The sequence below is a fragment of the Aplysia californica genome, unplaced genomic scaffold (assembly GCF_000002075.1).
Source record: "Aplysia californica isolate F4 #8 unplaced genomic scaffold, AplCal3.0 scaffold00213, whole genome shotgun sequence".
In the NCBI taxonomy this organism is placed as follows: Eukaryota; Metazoa; Mollusca; class Gastropoda; order Aplysiida; family Aplysiidae; genus Aplysia; species Aplysia californica.
In genome coordinates, this window is record NW_004797483.1 from 1044900 (window position 1) to 1063870 (window position 18971).

At 40.8% G+C, this 18971-nt stretch overlaps 1 protein-coding gene across 1 annotated transcript in view; it reads left to right on the plus strand.

Annotated features, from left to right (window-relative positions):
- LOC101852855 (GPN-loop GTPase 1) overlaps nt 1-11792 on the plus strand; it is a 32686-nt gene extending 20894 nt beyond the window's left edge. Inside the window, exon 13 of the mRNA XM_013083141.2 lies at nt 10820-11792. The gene's annotated coding sequence lies outside the window, so the exon portion shown is untranslated. The remainder of the gene's footprint in view (nt 1-10819) is intronic.
- The last annotated feature ends 7179 nt before the right edge of the window (nt 11793-18971 follow it).

An 18971-nucleotide genomic window follows, 5' to 3' on the forward strand; every position in this document is an offset into this window, starting at 1 on the left:
TCCATGCTCCTTTGTTCAAGGTATGCGCACTACTTTTTATTCGCTAGTACACAGACTGAGCTTTCCAACGATGTATGATATGTGGGGGTTGTCTCAAAATACTTTTCGGAAAAGTCGGTCAAAAAGAGATGGATTTTCGGAGTCCTCTTCAGCACCGTCAGCCGTGTTTGCTAATCATATCGGCTAGGGGTGATGCTGAAAACAATTAAAATTGGCATATTTCCATCCCAAAGTATTGTTTAATATTTCTAGAGATGAAAGTTAAAATGTTGAATAACAAATTGGTGCAAAAATCTCAATTTTCATAGGAAAGCCCAAAATGACCTTTGAGACGGCCTAGCTCTAAAGTAAGCACAGCGACTTTCGAACGGTTTTCGCAGCTCGCCACACATATAAAGAATGATATGTGTACCACAGTGATGATAAAAAGTATGGACTGCATATTTATAGTAGGTCTAATACAAAATTCCGTGGTTATGACAACACACATCCAGTTTCAGTTGCAGCATGCAGATATCTCATCATAAAATTTTACGCAGTCTATTGACAAACGCATAATCATAAGAATCTACTTGTACTACTTGTAACTTGAAAATAGCCAAGACAACAAACAAATAAGAACAGATGCAAACCTACTTGAAACTATAAAGTAAAAGAACGAAAATAGAACTCAGCAGATTTAAGACACTTGGATGAATATCAGTAGTTGAAAGAAAGAGTGCACAACACCTGCCCACCCACGTACATTGTTCATTTCAAACCGGTACTTATATTTTTTGGTAAAAGGAAAGGACAGAAAGGTGACATAAATAAATTTTTAACAAGCAAAAGCAATGGGAAGGAAAGAATCAAGTTGGTTGCATACTGTCTTGGGCAGGAGAAGAATACTTCAGTTCAGGGGCAAGAGAAAGATAGAGATGAAGGAAAGGGAAAATGACTATAAAAAGACAACGAAGATGAAAGATGTACACAGTTCTTTAGAGTGAGGAGAGAGAGAGACTAGGAGATGTTCATTACTTATCTTCTGTACTCACCAGCTCATTGTGGGCATCCAAGCATGATCCAGGGGAGGGGTAGCCTCTTAGATGTGAAGGAAATAGGATCGTCTTTGCCAACTTGAGACGCTGCTGTCCTTCGTTTTCCTAACAAAATGTTCATTAACTCTTTATCTGCTTGGGGTTTTGAACAGATTTTGTTGGGGTTTTTCCCCTTGATAAAATTCTGATCAAGGTTGTTTCACAAAAAAAGCCATATTTAGATCAAATACACTGAAATATAGTTGTAGCACACACCAAAATGTCCGGAAATGTACTTTTATAAAATATGCATTTTGTTGGGAAATTTATATATCTTTTTATGTTATGCAATGATAAACTTGCCATCATTTTTTCTTCACACAAAAAAATTTTCAAATATTAATTTCAATCTCTGCAAAGTACAAAACTATTCAAGATACAAAACTATTCAAGACTTTACAAATTCCTTCAAGTGACATTATTTCCAACCATATATTGGAATAGCCGCTGCAAATTTGAGAAGAAAAGACCAAGAAACTAAAAAACAGCACCCATTTATCTGAACAGTATATGCTCTACAATTTTTAGTTACAACTCCGCATGAAACTCTGATTACCGGCGCTACAACAAAAGGTAAGCACAACATGCACCACATGTTATTAAACAGATGTAAATGTAAAGAAATGATTGAACTTGAACATTAAAAACAGAAAAAGGAAAAAAAAAGCACTCTTACCTTCTAGAACAGGTAAATCTCAGAAGACATAATCCATTGCAAATTGAAAAGTAATCACAGGAGACCATTTCAGCGACATAATCCATTGCGAATTGGAAAATAAGCACACAAATGTCAAGTTCATCTCAGCACAAATATAAAGTAAACTTTTTCAGTTCTAAAATACACAGAGTTACAACACTAATGAAACAATATAAAATGATCTAGGCCAATCTAAACACAGAATGTCATCTTGACCCTAAGCTATGTACAGTATTTTACCCCACAGTTTACAGGTTCCTTTGTGTGTGATACCTGTGAAAGCATTCCTTGGGATGCAGGAATGTTTTTACGGTGCATCCAGAACAGTAAAAATGGGTACGAACTCTCTTTCCCAAAGTGATGGAACACATTTTACAAGCTCTGTCACCAGCTGCATAAAGAGGGAGGTGCATGCCTGTCAAATGTTCCAACGCTGTGGGTTCTTCTGCTTGTCTGCCGTTTGGTATGACAGAGGGCTCAGCACATTCATTAGCATCATTTGTAGAGGGAATGGCTGCCGCATCACACAGGAGCCTCTTGAACTGTTTCAACCCAGTCTTTTTCTGCTTTCTTCCGTCAGCTGGTTTTGGTCGCGTAAGAACATAGAGCACATATGCGTTGTATTGCACAACTTCCAAAATCCAAAAGTAGAGCTTTCGCCACCACTTTTTTGCACGCCGGTTATGGATGCCATAATAGTTGACCATTTGATCTAAATGGTCACAGCCTTTCATGTGCCAATTGTATGAGCAGACAACATCTGGCCTTTCTATCCCTTTTACATGTGTGGTGGTCGTCTTTGCATCTGTGGACACCATGATAACCGGTTTTTTTTGTTTCTTGTCCCGGAACATAGTGCACTTAATCTTCTTTGTTTTGTTCATAAAAGATTTTTTCTCCTTGTGTGCAATTGTTGTTGATTTTATTTGCTCTGGGAACCCACGACGATTGGTATTGAGGGTACCAGTGTAGTACATCTGCATCCCAAGATGGTCTACCAACTCTCGTGTTGTGTAGAAACGGTCGGCAAAGATTGCATGACCCTTGACCAAGCCATCAAGAAGCGTTTCAAAAACTTTCTTTGCCTGTCCACTGTCTTCATCCATATCTGGCCTGTACGAGGTATTGGCACCGAAGTATGTTAGGATGTTGTAAACATACCCGGTGGCAGCGTCACAAAGTCCAAATGTTTTTATGTGATACTTTTTTGGCTTAGAAGCATTGAACTGCTTGAAAGCCCACCGACCCTTGAACCCTATAACCATTTCATCTACGCCAAAGATAGTACAAGACAAGATGGGCCACTCAGCCTAAAAAGTGTCCGCAGGAAGTATGCTCTTTGCTTCAGATGGCGCTGCAGTCTGTTTTGAAGCTCTCTTTCGTTTTTCCAGAAGAAGAATAGGAATAGCACCTCCTTGCGTGCGCAGATCGACTGCTGTTCATCAGCAGTTCGGGTACGTTCAGTGCGGAGTTTTAGGGTTTTTTTTATTTTAATGACCTCTCGCCCTTCATTCTAAAGTCAAATTAAACGAAGAAAACCGTCTCCATTTCCTCCGGAAGAGATTTTTTGTCAGCATAACCATTTTTAAAAAGCGTTCTTCCGAAATTTATCCCAAAACTTGCTAGTTTCACTTTGATTTTTTAAAACTCAAGTAGGATAACTCTGTTCGCAAAGAGTGCGCTTTTGTGAAGAGGGCGCCACCTAATTTTGAGGACACTTTTTTAATTGGCTCAAAGAGAGAAGTGGCCCATCTTGTCTTGTACTATCTTTGTCTACGCTCAGCTCCTGAAATGGATAAAAGGCAGCCCGACATTTCTTTATAAATGGTTCCATTTTTTCCTTCCCCTCAGAGAGGGTGTCTCCACTGTGAAGCATGGTGCAGTAGATCAATTTGAATTTTTCTCCACTGATGACTTTGTGCAGGAAAGGAAAATATATATCTGGGGCTGATGACCAGTAATCTTCTATACTGGGTCTCTTACTGATACCCAGAACAAGTGTTGCTATTACGAATTTCATCAGATCAGCAACTGAGAGGTCTTTCCACTTATGCAGCCTTGAATGTTTGGGCAGCGGAGTGTTTTTCTGCATTTTTACTTAAGCATACTCATTGATTATGATTGATATTGCTGACCATTGTTTTCTGGACCTTGTCATCAACTAGCAAGTTGAAACAGTCAAGAGGTGTAGAGTTTTCATTCAGTTTGTCACTTGGCCCAGTGAAAGCAGGGGCGAATCTAAAATTGTTTGTTGTATCACCAGCTTCGACTTCTTCCCACTCACTTGCGTCATAAGTTTGTTTATTTTTAGGTCTAGAGCTAGGTCTTCGTCTAGAGTTAGTAGGCTTGCTTTGTTTCCCTTTCCCCTTCTTCTTACCCTTAGACTGTCCTTTCCCAACACCCACACTTTGATCTTCCTTACCATCACTTTCATCATTCAGAAAGCCTGTGTCAACCCTAGCGCGCTTTTGCGGAGGTTGGTTGTCACCATCACTGTCACTGTCTTCTTCAATATTTTGATTCCCAGCATCATACTCGTCGTCGGAATCACACAAACTTTCAACATCTGAATCATCTTGTGTTTGGATCCAAGTTTGAATAAATTTCGCTGCTTGATTTCCCGAAAATCGGGTGAATCTCGATGCTTTAGGGGCTCCAGTTGATGAGCTTGGAAGATCCGACATGTTGGAAACTCAGCTGACGATGTGTACGCTAGAAATGTCCGAAAAAATGCTATAAAAAGCGCTCCAAAAGCTGTCTACAAACTAACAGACGCTTGAAAATGGTAGAATGGAAGTTGGGGAAACATAAAATCATTACTTCCCATCAGAAAGCTTTGCTTTCGCATTTTATCGCATCCTTGAATGCAATCACGCAGTGTGCGACTCCGAGCAGTTCAGCGAAATATAACGGGGCGCAGTGTGCGGCTCCAAGCAGATAAAGAGTTAAATAGCCTTCCATGGTGTGTTAGCATCAGGTTGCAGAAGACTGCACATAACTCTTTTATTATCTGGGTGGCGTGGTCATCTTGGTGCTCGATTGAGTGATTCTCGAGGCAGATGGCTTAAAGGTCCTGGAAAGATGTTAGTCCCACACACTCAAAAACTTCTTGTGTTACCAGTCGTGTGGTGAGAACTGACGCAGACAACAAGGGACCTCCTTTCTTAGAGACACCGATCAGCTGTTTTGATTACATTTAGCAAATCGTCGCTGGCATAAATTAGTCCACCCCTGTCTCGAATCCTGGTAAATGTTGCCGCGTCTGATGAAGAAGTTGAGGTGGACAAGAATGCCGCACATGTGGAGAGCCTCCTGGCCGAGGCAAACATGCCATCACTTACACTCAGACGCACAGAACTCTCACTCCTATATGCAATTAAACAGAGCTCAACACCAGAGAACCCAGCACATACTACATTTTTAAAACAAACCCTGAAACCATAAACAAATTTCAAAACAACGAAAAACTCATCGAACCCTTCGGCCTCAGAGTCCTTGAGGACCTCAAAAAAACATACAATTTTCCAAAGAAGACATCCAACAATTTTTTTTCCCTGACCTCCCTCCGTGGCACCTCACCAAGGCAAAAGTAGACTTACAGCTGACCACACACGTCTAAGCAAACACAAACACCAAAACATTTAAAGCAGAATACAAAAAACTTATAGAAAATACCCTGGTGCGGAGCTTATCTTCACAGATGGCTCCAAACGGGACTCTGGTGTGGGCGCTGCAGCCCTATCATAAAAAAGTACGCACCAGAGGAAAGTCCATCCCGAAGCCTCCATTTTCTCTGCGGAGGCCACTGCCATTGACATGGCACTGGACTCCGTTAGAAAATTCTCCTAACAAATCTTTCCTTATCCTTTCTGACTCTCTGTCTTGCAAACCTCACCCCCAAACTACACACTCCTACACCCAAAAATAGTCAGGCTACAACATAAAATACACTCCTTGACTAAAACAGGGAAAAGTATTGTGTTCGCATGGATACCTAGCCATGTGGGCATCTGAGGAAACGGGCAAGTAGATGACCTGGCGAAGAAATCCTTATCCCTTCTGTTGGGATCAACGACGAATACTCTCCCACAGACTGACTTTAAAAATAAAGTTAAAAAGTACACCTCCAGTCTGTGGGAGACCCATTGTAAAAAACAAACAAATAACAAACTTCACAACATTAAACCCAAACTGGGATCGCAAAATCCTTCGGGCCTCTCCAGAAGAGACGAAGTCATTTTTACTCGATTGCGCATCGGACACACGGCCCTGACCCACAAATACCTCCTTCGAGGAGATGAGAAGCCGTTCTGGGTCGTATGCGACACATATTTTACCATTAGACACATTTTAACCGAATGTCTAGACTTTGGTGAGACCGGAAGGAAATATTATAAATGCAAAAAAAAATATGAGATATTTTTTCCGTCGTTGTTCCCAATAAAATTTTAGATTTTATGAAGGCCAATGGCTTTTATGGAAAGTTATAAAATAGATTGTTTAAAATTTTAAAGTGTTATTTAGAAAGTTGTTTTAAATTTTAAATCTATTTATCGATTTTTTTTTGCGTTAAAAAATTTTTATTTAGTAATATTGACCAGAATCAGGCCGAGCAATGAGTTATTGAGAAAAAAACAACTAGTTTCGCGCGCTCATATGACTTTAAGCTGTTGCGAGCGCCGTAAAACCCTGTACTAAACTAAAACATGAGCTGCACTTAATCTTCTTCTGGATCTTCCGACGTATGAAGCCAGCAATGTAATGAAGCACATGGTTGTGATAGAGGCCAGGAGGCATATAAGTAAATTCACCTTGTCAAGGTGTGGACTTTCTGACTCCAGCCTCTCTCTCGATCCACTCTCTATATGGAAAGACTCCTCTTCCCTGATTTTTGGTGTCGCATCTGAAGCTACTGCATCCTCAATGAGTGTGTTGTTTACCTCTGGGATTGCTCTGTTGTTGGCATTAGCAGAGGAGCCAAGTCCATTTCTGTGCAGCAATGCCCTCACAGCCCACTGAAGTTGGAGGGCATTGGGGTTGTTGTTGCCTTCATGTCTTCTAATTTTACTAAAGTATGTCTTCAGGTGGTCTTGAGAAAGACGGAAGGGCAACACAAATCTGTATCCTGAATTGAAAAGTAAGTCACGACTCAAACCTATCACACACTTCAAGGTGGCAATAAAGCCAAGAAATCCTGCCTTCCTTTGCCCTGTAAGGATGTAGTTGCCATTTGCATTCCATATGGCTCTTTTCGTCTATGCAGACGGTCAATCTAGCTTAAGATGGTCTCAAGGTTGTCTTCATGCTGCTTCTTTCATGGTTAATTCTTCCTATGTTTGAAGGGCAGATTCTGTCGCAGTGCTTGCATGTCAGTGTCATAGATCGAAGCTCTGTATTTCCGCATTACAGATCTATGAAATACAAGCCATGGCATTGTTCACCAACTCGCACCTCTCTTCAAAGTTTTTCCTACAAATTGAGGATTTTAGTCCCTTTCCGAGACAGTTGCTTGCATTGCAGATGTCGAAAAGGCTGTCAAAGGTCCTGATGAATAATGTTGTGGCATCACTCCCAGCGAATTCTGGAACATGCATTTCATCTCTTAGGTAGTCTATGGCATTAGCTACTGAAGAGCTTAACGCTTGAGCGGCCACACTCACCTTCATTGTATTTTTCACCTAGTCGATGTGCTTGGCTCTTTGCTTGTTTGCCAGAAACAAATTGTGTTTTGACTGTAGCTTATGAAGCTGGCAAATGAATATTCCCACCTCACATCCTGATTGTCAACTTTTAGAACCTTTCGGTCACCAAGACAATTTCGAACATTCTTCAGCAGGTAAGCTGCATCAAACAAGAAATAGATGTTCCTGTTCACGTTGGTTGGATCGTGGAATGTGGGGTTCACCTCTGTGGATGTGATGATAAAACCCAATTTTGTTGCCGTGGCTTGATTAGATGGGGCGCTATCACAAACCTCAGCCCTTATTGTGAAGCCAGCCTCTGACAGCAGAGTAACTGAATCCTTCACAATCTGGTTCGCTGTTGAGCAGTGATTTTGTCTACCAGGAAGTAGGCAACTGGGTATTTAAAAGACTTCTTCATACCCACTGCCATGAAAACCAGTGCCTCAGTTGCTAGTTCCTCCTCACTGGCTGGCTGTAAGTAGCCATGGTTTACACAGCCTATGTATTCTCCCTTGCTTTGCACATACACTGACTCCTTCCTGATGCCCATTGAGTCAAAAATGAGTAACACATCCTTCATGTCTGACTCATCTTTTAAACGCTCAGCCATGAAACACAACACGCCTTGGAGGTATCCTGGCTCTACGTTGTAAGATGGCGCCCACCTCCAGATTGATGCCGCCTGGGGAAAGATACAGGAATGTGCAAAGATACTCGTATGCAGCAGCACTGTAATAGTGCAGTGTTACAGCGAACACTTTTATTTCATCTGAATACCACAGCTGAGACTTGAGCTTCCCCTGTTGTGCCAACTCATTCTCAATGAGCAAGAATGTGTTTTCCGGAAAATTGTCCTTCTGGATTTCACAGTGTTGCTCGTTTAGAAGCTTGAGCTCCTGCAGCTTCTCCAGAAGTGTCGAGATCTTTTTAGACTCCCTTCTCTTCAATTTTTCACTGAGTAATTTCACCTCCCTGTTCTTTTCCTTTAGTTTGTTACATGTCTCTTTCCATTTCTTCTGGAGCTGTTGGACTTTGACTTCAGCAGAAGGCGAGTGATATGTGTGGTCCAGCCCAACAGACACTGTAGTGGTTGCAGTTGGACGTTTTGGGGCTGGTTCTTCTCGTAATAGAAGCTTGCGTTTCTTTGGGGATGGACGTTTCTTGTCAGCTTGTTGCTTGTGAGCTGGATAGACTGGAAACTTAGATTTCTTTCTTTTCCATCCACATAATCTGTTGACAGAAAGTGTTCACAGCCTAATACTTTTTCATTTTTCTTTGGCATCCAAGGTTTGCCATCAGGTTCAGCTCTGATCCATTTTTGCCTCAGTTCAGCATCTTTGGTGGGATGGGGGGAGCTGAGCAAAAGAATGGGGAAAAAAATAAAAAACACAATTCAACAATGTTAGTGTTATAACTCTCTGTTATTCTTTGGGAAGGGGATTTGAGGCCGACATAATTACATGTCGATAAGTAAAATACAAAGCCAAAGTGGAAAAAACAAGGGCAGGTCAGCGGTTAATACACATCACTATTTTTAAGAACCATACTTGACTGCAATTTTTTTTTTTTTACGCTTCAGTTTCTTGTCAATATCAGCAAAGAGTTTAAGTTTCATCTCACTCAAAATTAAGGTTTTTGCGTTTCATGGTCATGGCGAAACAGGAAGGTAGTAGGCTTGGAATAAACCTCTTTAATGTGGTGCTGTAATAGCAACAGAATAGGCCTAAAATCGTGTGCTGGGACAGAGCAGTGAACGTGTTGACCTTCTGAAACGTGTGGCGAGAGAATGAAAGTGAAGCTGAGACGTAGGCTCTCACAACTACACACTGATACAAGGGGGAAGGGGGGGGGGTGAGGGGTTAGGAGTACCCTACAAAGACTGAGCAGCACGAGGGGCACACTGCACACCTGCACAACCTTTATTGACATCCTTGTAAGGGCTGTTTATTACTTTATGACCGCTTGCTGGGGCTGGAAGCTGGAAAGGCGAGGCACTGAGCAGTGAGACCGCCTCGGGAGGAGGGGGGGGTAGGGAGGTATGCCCACAGCACAAGACGCACATGTCTCCGAGGCACTGTCTCTATGTACTGTGCAGGGGGTAAGACTACACTGCTTTACATGACCTACCAAAGCCTGGTGTTTTGATATTAAGTACATGTACTTGGTGGGTATGCGGACTAATGAAGAACTTTTGTGTTGACCGTTAGTGCGACATTTTCCCCCAAGGGAAGAGTCAAAGCAATGTTCATCAGTAAAATCAATGTTGTTGAACGTGTAGACTCTAACTTTGTTATGGACTGGGATGCTTTCAAACTGATTTGATCATCACTTTAATAGCTTTGGACATTTAAAGTAGTCTGGTATTCATACTCAGAGTGGGAGCTGGAAAGGGACACTTACTAGATATAGAGTCTAGATAGATCTTGGCTTTCTTTGTCTTTGTGTTGTTGGTGTCTTCCCTAGGCTCTAGACTTTTTTCACTTATTTCTTCACTTTCTTCATTCATTTTATTCCCATAAATTTTATAATATAAAAGGCTTTAACAAAGGAATCCTTACCTGTGAAATGAAACTGAACATCCCTTGAAACTTCTGTTGTTGCAAAAGACAACACAGCAATTTTGAACCATCATGTAGATCTAACGAAATCCTGCTAATAACGCTCAAACCTTGCTCTCTCTCTGCTTGCCCAACTGTTTTGACAGGGGGCAGCCATCTTTTGTGTATGTCGAAAGTCACGTGATACGCAGTCTCGGCTAATAATAGGTCTATGCTCAACACCTTTTATGTCCCTTTAAAAACCAATTTCAGTGAAGATTTTACTGAAAACTGTTAATTAAAGTCAGTTTCTATGGACTCTGAAGCTAAGGACGTCACCAAACTTTGGCAGCCATTATCTCCCTAATTTTACCTTTGAACCAGGCGACCTCCACCTCCTTCGATCAAAAATATCTCAACTTCTATTCAAGATTGATTGGGTTTGTTTTTTTCATTGAAAGCAAGGCAAATAAACGAACTTTAAGATGAAACCAATAACTCCACATGCCCAAAAATTGACGAGCACCTGATTCCACTGCGTTGTGACATACATACTGTGTGGCTGTGGTGTGTAATTTTTTAGTGTGTTCTGAAGTATGTTGCTACGGTCATTGGAGTTACTGCTGTCATGGTGTGGTTTGAGTGTGTAACTGTGGTGTGTAATTTTGTGTGTGTTCTGAAGCATGTTTCTGAGGTCATCAATCAGGGTAACTGCGATTGTTGTATGATGTGTATTTTAATCAGGGAGTATGAGTATGAACTGTATATATTGATAAATGTCCACTTATGACTGAGATATTTACCAGTTTTTTACGATATCAACAGAGGGACGACAGAAGGATCAGCCTGATTTTCCCCTGTCATCACCAGTTTGGCACTGCATGTCTTGATCACCTCAAGTCATATGTTTGAATTTCTAGGTCAAATCAACTGACTCAGATGGAAATAACTCTTAAGATGACAAAACTGCACATGAACATATAGATGCTGTTATGCTTTCATTATGTAATGGGAAGAGATACATCAACTCCCTTTTTTGTGCCGATAGTTGGAAGGCGCCACTGGTAGGTCCTACTTCTTTATTTTCTGTGTTGTTTCTGTCCATCTGTTTTTTCTTTTTTCCGGCATTAAATGACCATTATTGTGTCAATATGCTTCTCTTTCCTCGAACAAATGAGTATCTTTTTGTTGTTGCCCTCTAACCTTTGCTAAGGTCAATCTGCTGCTCCACAGTAAAAGCCAGGAGTCAGCATGCACTATAAATGGTGTCAAAAGTACTATTGGCTAACTTTTGCGTCTTCTGGCATCATTTGAATCAGAAGGTGCTTCAGACGTGTAAGTGTTTCGGCAATTTCAATTTTGACTCCCGAGTAAAAAAAATGTTTCCCTGGCCGGTTGTTTCCAACCAAACGTCTCTGGCCGGCAGAAATTGTCATGGAAAATGGGGGAGCATGCCCCTGGACCCCTTAGTTAAGCCTTGTGCGTGCGGCGCTCTGAGGGCCACTTACACGCCTTCCTCTTCCTTTCTCTGTCTTAAAACATTTTTGAAAAGCCAGTAGTACTTTTACCGTACAACACCATTGATATATTTGTTATATAACTGAAGGCTGGTATCTTTGTTCATCGTGTGGGTCTGCTTGACACATGTGTGTTTGTTGTGTGGTTGAGACGAGCTTATGAGCTCAACCTGAGCATTTGAGACTTTAGAAAATGGAAAAGAAAAAAAAAGTTGCTTATCTTTTAAAATGATACTGAAGTGTGAGAAAATTAAACATTAAACTCACTTGTCTAGAATCAAGAATCTTTTGTGTTATTTGTGTGTGGGGGGGGGTGTTCTTTAGTTCAGAAAAAGGTGAAATGGAAAGTTATCACAGAAGTCCCCTGGGAATTGGACAAATTTTGTATACAGCCAAACTACGTAATACCGCCTACCTTGGGATGAGCATAAAGTTGGCAGTACTGCAGGGCTGGCAGTACAACGGGATACCACAGTCTGCCATCCTGACTAGTGACACTAGTGGTGGACTGGTAGAAACTGGAGACAAACTGTGGCCAGTCTTGGAGACTAATCTTGATCTGTCTTTTAAGATTGCCATGCGCAGGGAACAAAAAGTAGCAGCAACCAATTACATGTGCCAGCTGACCAGAAAAAAAAGTTTGTTCAAAGAAATGTTGATTAAATAACCTTCTTGTTATGACACAATTATCATCAAAATTGACTGAAAGCTAGAACGTACATCCAGATTATGTTATGTATTTAAAAAGTTCATTGCTATTGTACAACGGAAAAGATGATAAAACAGTTCACCCCTGTACTTCGTGCTTTTGCAGTGAATAGTGAAGATGTATCGGCAAACAAAATCACCCAAATCTGCTTATGCATTATTTGCTAGGGCATACGGGATAGATATTATATATATAAGTAACAAACATAATGTTCCAACTTCCAAGCAAAAGGTCCATTTTAAAATGGGCTGCTAATTTTGAACGGTTTGGGTCCATAGATTTAATAGAAGAACAGAACTCGAATTCTAAGCCCAGAGTAACATATGGTAGGCTGCTTGTAAAAACAGCGCTCTCTTGAAAACGTTAGGGTTGTCCGTGATTCGGTATCGTCTTACGGATACCTCGTCATCCTACCAAAACCTTTGTTGACGATGAAGGGGGACAGAACCAGAACTTTCAGGAAGACGTGGTGGCTCGCCATGACGCCAGAGCAGTTTTGCGATGGATCAGCAACCAATTTGGTCTCAGAACAGTCAGTCCGACTGGGCACAACTGGACTCCAAACGATCCGGACCTGAGTCCACTGGACTTTAAATATTTGATATGTTTGAGGGGCAAGGTGGTTGGGGAAAATCTTCGAAAGTATCCAAGATTTGAGAGAAACCATCACGGAGGGCTCGAAAGAGTTTCCCCCGAGCAGTGTCAACGCCTGCTTGTCAATTTAACTCCGCACACAGGATGTGCTTTACTCGAATTTGGGGGTATCTGGAAGATATCTTGCAACTTTGTAGTTGATATATAACTATTTCATTGTTATTAAAATAGAATAAACCCGGATGGATGTACCAAGTTCATGCAAATTTTGGTGCTTGTAACTTATCAATTTAACAACGGTTTTAATGACTTTCTTTTGGGCTATTTTTTTCTGGTCTTCTGGTTCAGCTCTAGCTAAACTTTAATTAAATTCAAATAGAAAGAAGCTAGGCTGTATGTGCCAAGTACCCTGTAGACGTACGGCTGTTGTTTTTTTAAACCAATATTCGCCCGTCATTGAGACGCTTTGACTTTAGGCCTGTTGTGTAGATTTGAGCGTGAATCACCACAATCTCAGGCGCCTGCGACTGCCAGCCTTTAGGTCATTGGGCTGATATTTGGCGACGCCGAATTGCCCGGCGCAGCTCCTTTGGAGTTTCTCAAGATGACTTAAAAAACTTCATTCCAATTTTTAAAAACCCAAGAAATCAGCGCAACTCAAGAGAAAATCGGCAAGCGCCTAGAATTGTCCAGGTTTGCAAAGACGTGTGTTGGAAAGATTATCAAGCAGCCAATTTGTGGGTGTAGTGTGTACCTCTGATGGCCAGTTCGCCGACAGTACTGTGGGGAAAATTACCATTACTTTTTTTTTATAAGAACGGTACAACTAAGATAGGCCTAGTTGGTGGGATGGCGGTGTGAGGATGCAAATATTGTATACTCACCGGCAAAAGTAATGCGAATTCACATGACACAAGAAGAGGAGAGCAAATTTAAGCAACATGTTTATTTAGAGAAACAGGTTTGAGGTGTCTCAAATTACGCAAACAATGCTTGAGAGTTGAGGAGTTGCTTGGGGACATATTTTGTTATTTGGCATCATTGACCTTGACCTTGGGGCTTAAGTTCCTGTCAGTATCTGGTACGGTCCCCATTAGTGTTGATGTGGTGAGCGACACAGCTCTTATTGTCTCCGAATGACAATACAGCTTTGTTATTACATGTTATGTACGTATGTACTGGTCTGAAAGATCCTGTTGGATTCTTCTGGGATCGAACCTGAGGTTTTCGGAAAACGGAAGGATTATTTCCTACAATTTCACCACACTAATTCTTTATCCCTTTAGTCCATCTCTTTCTCTGTTGTCTGTTTCCAGAACCCTCCCCCGGTCCCCAATTTCGCTGACAGGCTATTACTATTACTATTGATGAGATTTGCGTCTGTTCCTTTCGGTTATTTTTGTATAGGCTATCTATCCGTCCAAAGTTTATTAGGCCATTAAAACCGTACGATGAAATACTATCTCTTTTTGACTCCCCCCCCCCTCTCTCTCTCCCTCCCCCCTCTCTCTCTCTCTCTCTCTCTCTCTCTCTCTCTCTCTCTCTCTCTCTCTCTCTCTCTCTCTCTCTCTCTCTCTCTCTGCCTGAGCTTTTTGCTGCAATACTATAATTAATGTGTACTTGACAGTATCGCTTGATTTGATTGATGGTGTATTGCCATTCATACGTGTACAATGAACTTCTTTCCTTTCCCTCCGTTACTTTTATCCCACATTTTCCTCTGTGATGAAAGCAAAAGCCCGCCATTGCTTGTAGTAGGTGTCTCTTGAACGCATGGTAGTGCATGTATCTGAATAGGGAAGTAAAACATTTTAAAAGAAGGAGCAAATGTTAAACAAGTTCGATTTACACTGACACAGACAGCAAGATGAACCGCGCTGATAAAAATACAAAGAATTACAACAAATAAATAATTTCCATAAAAATGAATCCAATTCAGAAAAATAGAAAAAGGTCTATCTCAGACTCGGTAGAGACAATAGATAAAGATAGGGGTTTTTTAAAGTATAGGCATTAAAATTAATTGTATTATGGTCAACCCTTCTATACCGTTGTGAATGTTGGACAAGTACAATAAATAAAAATTGTGCAAATAAAGTTGAGACAACAGAAATCACGCGAAGAAAAGAAATTAGAAGAAGCAATCCTGAAAGAAGCTCGGGTGGGTCACTCACTAATTTAAAAAATAACTAAGAGATCCAGAGAAGATCAACGAAGTTCCCAATCATGGATATCATGCTCTCGTAAAAAAATATAGAAAAGACAGGCGAGACAAAAGTACGTGAGGTGTTTTCCAGAAGAAAATTTCCCTGTACGGTACTCTAATTTACTCTAAAATATTTATTTTTTTTAAATTTAAAATTTGTACGAGGGGGTTCAATAAGTCTTTGGTCCGGGTATGAAGGAATTATGGTAGAGAAATGAATTTCGCCAGCCTTTAGATCTAGACAATTTCTTTGGAACACCAATGCACATTTTCGAGAAAATCCGACAATAATACGACACCAGTCAGCGTGTTCAATGACACTATGCACACACAAAAAATCGTTTTTCTTTGCGGAAGCTGTACCATGGAGCCTGTTGAATATCGCTCATTTATCAAGTTTTCACTTTTTTAAAGGAAAATCCCCATTGAACATTTTTTCGGGAAATGGTCCAAGTTGATGGTGACAATATCCTCGTTATAATACTTAATACTGTGACATTCTGGGTAAGAAAATTCTAATCTGGATTCATGTCGGTGATGGATGAAGATCGCGAAGGATGCCCATCCTTTGTGGCAACTGCAGAGAATGTATCCGTAGTGAAGACACTAGTTTTACAAGGCCGACGTATAACTGTTAAACAGTTCTCAAATGAAAGAACAATCAGTGTATGGTCAATTCAAACGATTCTCCATGACCATCTTAACATGAATAAGGTGTCTGCGAGGAGGGCACCCCACCTTTTGACAAGTGAGCAAAAGAAGCACAGTGTTGAGTCCTGAAAAACTCCCATTCGAATTGAGTCCGCGGACAAACATTTCTTTAAAAACATAGTGACTATGGATGAAACATGGATTTATCATTTTGATCCAGAACAAAAAAATGTCCTCCATGCAATGGAAAACCCCTTCTTCTCCCTCACCAAAGAAGGCAAAGATAACTCCGTCAAGTGGAAAGGTCATGCTGTCGTGTTTCTGGGATTGTGAAGGTATCATCATGACTGAGTACCAGGAAAATGGAAAAACAGTCATGGGAGACTACTACTCGGGTTTGCTGATACAACTGCGGTCAGAATTGGGGAGAAAAAGGCGTGGAAAAACTCCGCCATGAGGTCCTCCTACTCTCCTATTGCATGATAACGCCCCTGCGCACAAGGCACAAGCAGCTCAGACAGCAGAACAATGAGGCTTTGAAATCCTGCCACACCCAGCTTGTTCACTAGCCCTAGCCCCCTCTGACATTTTTATGTTTCCTAATCTTAAAAAATTCACTCAAGGAACGTCGTTTCCACGACAACGAGGGCGCCATTGAAGCTTTTGAAGACTGGTTAGGGGCCCAATTTGGGTTAGTTTTCTCTCAAGGACTTCTGAAGGTCAAATAGAGGTGGCAGAAATGCGTTACTTTGCATTGTGACTGTAGATACACAAAAATATGTGTGCCGAATTACAAAGTTCTATCCTTTATTTCTTCATAATATAATTTAGACTAAAGACTTCTTGAACCCCCCTCATCAAAAACCATGTAAGTGGTTTGGTTTTATTTCTTTGGGGGGGGGGGGGGGGGGGGGAGGGTGTGTGCAGTGCAGTGTTCGACGATATGTTTCAGATCTAGCTCTTGTACTTGTAGTTTTTTCTCATTACTCAGGCAAACCTCTCAAATGATCTGGCTGGGACGAAATAGATGTAAAACGTGCTTAACTTAAACATGAAATCCTTTTTTCATCATAATTATGCAGTGACACAGTCTTTTTGCTCTTCTTTCATTTTCACTTTTTCCGTTTTCCTATGTTCTTCTCCTGACCCTTTCTTCCTGGCCTATTTGATTTAAAATTTATGTGAAGCAAAATATGAACACTTCAGTGTTGTGAGTGTCAGCATTTGGTCAAGCTTTTCTTTGTTTGTGGGGAACCTGTTTTTATTATTACCGGTATTATTGTTAGTGTCAGTGCCTATTCGCACATTTGTATGCAAAACTAACTGACAATAAATCGTCGGGCTGTCAGTTATTGCCACCACACAGGGAAATAGAAATTACTGCTTTTTTTCACAAACGTCAGCAACAGGTCAGACTGTCAATAATTGGATGACCAGATTACAGGTTATTGTCATGTTAACTGCGAAGAAATGTGGTATAAAAGACCCAGACTGCCCTCTGGTCTCTTGTCTCACTGTCCACGTTCCATAATCAACCTCGTAGTTGTTGGGAATCTTTTTCGGAGATAACTAAACAAGTATGAAAAAACAATGCTTCCTGAAATGTAAGTTGTGTACAATGCATATTCATTAAACAATGCTTCATGAAATGTAAGTTGTATACAATGCATATATTCATATTATTATTAATAATAATATTGTACTGATGTATTTATAGTACAAGTAGGCTTTACTAGTGCTTTCTGAAAATAGGAGGTTTGTGTGGGCGGAAATGTTTTGCTAATAATCAGTCTTTTATAAGTCTTATAAGTCCCCTGTTTCCTTTATTCTAATAAGCAGTAGCTGTGCAGTGTAAGCAAAAATCGCTGTCGCCGCAGAGAGACATGGCAGCTTTATGAGGACGAATTTCCCCGACCGAAAGAAAGCTGGACGATAGATTGGAGAGTGTAAACCGACCACACATTTTGATTTAAAAAAACGGACAGTTCTCGCATGCGACGAATCTGACGCAATTTATTGTTGCGTAAGCCCCGGTTACAAGCAAGGGTAAATTGTGTTAGATTCGTCGTATGCGAGAACTGTAGGTTTTAGCGAGCTGTGTAGTCTGTTTAGACGTTCCAATCGATCGCTAAGTTTTCTTTCGATCAGGGAGAATCCTAACCTTTGACTTGACTGCAACGCACCGGGTGACGGATGACCTTTTAACACAACTTCACTATTGACGATCAACTAAAAATAGAATTGATACATTATACAATAACACGTCAAATCAGGTTCCCCACATGCAACTTTGCTTATTTGAGACGTTGATTCCGAATATGAAATCAGTTTTTACCTGCGATAATCATTTAAAAAAATTTTAGCCTTAAGTTTAATCCTACGCGGCGGAAATTTTAAAGTGATTCTACATCACAGCGCGCTTCCCCCAGATTTGACCGTGATCGCACGGAAAATATCAAGAAGCGCTTGATTTCTCGACCGAGTCTCCAAGCTATCGTCCAATTGTCCAAACTTTGTACAATTTTGTGGTTACACTGTTACACCTGACGATTTATCTCATGATTGATAGAATCGTCCAGTTTTTGTAAATTGATCGTTGCTTGTAACCGGGGCTTAACATGGACTCTTAATTACCGCAAGTAGGCCTATAACCAAAGATTCTCTACTACCAAGATATTGCACTTCTTCTTTGGGCTTTTGTCCACACCGTGGCGGGCCCGCTTTGCCGCTTAGCGCGTGATTGGCTACATCACTAGGCAACGCGAGGTTGGTTTTATCGCCGACTGCTTGGGGTGTGTGGGTACAACTTTGTTTTAGTAGGAAAAGAGGCGGTACAGAATGGTACTGGTACAAACTAAATTTATGGAACGAGAATTGCTGAAGAAAAGAAAACTGAAAATTAACAAACAAAAACTAGTGAAATCCTTAAGTTGATTATTTAAAGCGGCAAGACGTTCACCGATCGAACTCGTGTAGTTTGTTGCCCAGCCGCAACGATGGTTAGACCTATAGTGTCGTAGTTAGTCTAGCACGTTGTCACTGGTCGACATCATATTAATTACAGAATTACTTAACAAATAATGACTTCTGCTATGAGAGTAAATTTCTTCGTTCAACTTAAGAAGTGAACGTGTTGAAGCGACACACCGTCTTGCTTTACAAATTCTTTATGACTTGATGTTACGATCTTTTATAACAATGTCAAGCAGATTCTTGTCCCTTTTGTCCAACATTCAATCGTTTTTGGTTTTGCAACTTATTTTGTGTGCTGTATCGAGAAAACGCGAACATTTTACGGGG